Raw genomic sequence first — 2,306 nt, forward strand, 5'->3', positions numbered from 1 at the left:
TATCTCTGATGAACCTAGATGCAAAAATAATCAACAAAATACTAGCAAACCAAATTCAACAACACATTAAAAAGATCATTCATAATGCATTCATCATAATCAAGCAGGATTCACCCCAAGGATGCAGGAATAGTTTAAGAAATGCAAATAAATATGATACATCACATTAACAAAATGAAGGACAAAAACCATATGATCATTTCAATAGATGCTGAAAAAGCATTTGATAAAATTCAATATCCTTCATGATAAGAACTCTCAACAAACTGGGCATAGAAGGAACATACCTCTACATGATAAAGGCCACATACGACAAACCCACAGCTAGTATTGTAATGAATGGGGAAAAGCTGAAAGTCTTTCCTCTAAGATCTGGAACAAAACAATGATGGCTCACTTTCACCACTGTTATTCGACATAGTACTAGAAGTCCTGGGCAGAGCAATTAGACAAAAGAAAGAAATTTAGGGTATCCAAATTAGAAAGGAAGAAGTCAAATTATCCTAATTTGCAAACAAAATGAATGATCTCATATTTAGAAAATTCATTTTTTTAAGTTGCAACTAATTAATCAAGGATAGTACTGAATTGCTCATCATTATTATTGAGGAGAAGCTGTTAGAAAGCAAGAGCACAGGAACAAGAGGAAATTCCAGGTCTGGATTTCTATTCTGCCTCCAAGTGTAACTGGATTATGAGGTGAGACAGTGTTCTGATGCTTGTCAATGTACAGTTCCAAAAACAGAGAAAAGCAAACTGTGCACAAAGCTCAGTGTGGGAGGTGGTGAGTTGAAGAACTGAGGCAGGAGAGTGGGTAAGCACCCTGAAGGTCATGCTCAGCATGCTTCAAGTACCTTGAAGGTCATGGCCATTTTATTCATGATAAAATCCGAATTTTATCCTGGATGCAATGTGAAGTCTTTGCAAGGTTTTAGAAAGAGAGTAATTTGATAGGATTTGTGGAGTTGTGGAGTAAACTCTCGCTGCCCCAAGGAGGACCAGGGAGAATAGAATTTCCAGTGTGATTCTAAACTTCTCTGTGGAAATACCCTGGCCAAGTAGACATCACCACAGTTGTCATGGCTAACAGGTGTTTTTAAACCATGCACCATGTGGCTTTTAGAGAACCAGTTATGTTATCAATTTATGAAAACGGACTGACTGTAATATATGAAAAATAACAACCTAAGTAGTATAATATTTGTAGATGCCTTTATAGATCTGGCAGATTTCCAACTAAGTGCTTCTGGTATTTGTAAAGACCTAGATGCCCAGTCTAGAACTAGACTAGATCATAATTCAACTAAAATTGGCTGGTAATAAACCCCAACAATTCAGAAAGTTTGCCATAAGCAATGGCACCATTGCCCTGTTGTCTTAGACTGTTAAGAACAGAGGGAAAGCTGCTGTGAGCCACGGAGGAACTTGAATTCATATTTTCTCTAAAAATTAAAAAAAAGACATATAAATGAGTCAAGGAAATTAAGTCCAGGCGATGGGGGGAATGAACGTGATTGGTGTCGCTGTTGTGGGGAGAGCTCTGTGGCAGATTACTGAATGTTAACAGCACAGGGTTCCTGTGAGATGAGGCGGTTGTCTCCGTGCAATTATTGCAGACAAGTATTCCATGCAATTATTGTAGACATCCAAATCAAAACACCCACTTCTCTAAACGGCAGTAACTGGCCCCCCGCTAATAGCCTCAAAGTAGGCCAACAAGTGGGAGCTAAGTGGAAGGAACGGAAACTAGACATGTTCTTCCCAGAACCAGGTGGAGAGTCCCTCTGGCAGCGACTGAGGAAAGCCAGGGCCATCTTTTGTTTCACGTCATTCTTACCTTTGAGAGCTGAAATATATTACTATCTCCAAGGTCAGCAAATCTCCATCTCTATGATTGGTAGAAACGACAAAGTAAGAGTCTCTGAAAGAACAGGAGTGGAGCCTCTGCCCAGCACAGAGCATGCAGTTTCCAACCTGTTGTCTGAGGCCCCGTCTGTGCTGATCTGGGATGGTGCTACCCGCAGGTCCAAGGGCAGAGCAGCCCACGACGCCTGGCTCATCCATTACCCAGGTTGTCCAGCTACCTTTCCATAAATATGAAACACAAGGTTGTGCTGCACGCACCCTGTGCTCTAAGAGCAGAATCGGGATCGAGGTTGAAAAACACTGGACTGACTGCTGGGCGAGAGGTCACATTTCTTTGGGCACAGATTTCATGCTGGCTAATTCTTGCTGAGTGAAAGCAAGAATTGAAATCTCACTCCTAAAGGGTGTTTTTTTTTTTTTTTTTTTTTCCTTTTAAATTC

General features: G+C 40.6%; 1 protein-coding gene across 1 annotated transcript in view; it reads right to left on the reverse strand.

Annotated features, from left to right (window-relative positions):
* CNTNAP2 (contactin associated protein-like 2) overlaps nt 1-2,306 on the reverse strand; it is a 1,798,324-nt gene that overhangs the window by 539,682 nt on the left and 1,256,336 nt on the right. The window lies entirely within an intron of this gene.

The sequence above is a fragment of the Propithecus coquereli genome, unplaced genomic scaffold (assembly GCF_000956105.1).
Source record: "Propithecus coquereli isolate 6110/MARCELLA unplaced genomic scaffold, Pcoq_1.0 Scaffold75, whole genome shotgun sequence".
Classification (NCBI taxonomy): domain Eukaryota; kingdom Metazoa; phylum Chordata; class Mammalia; order Primates; family Indriidae; genus Propithecus; species Propithecus coquereli.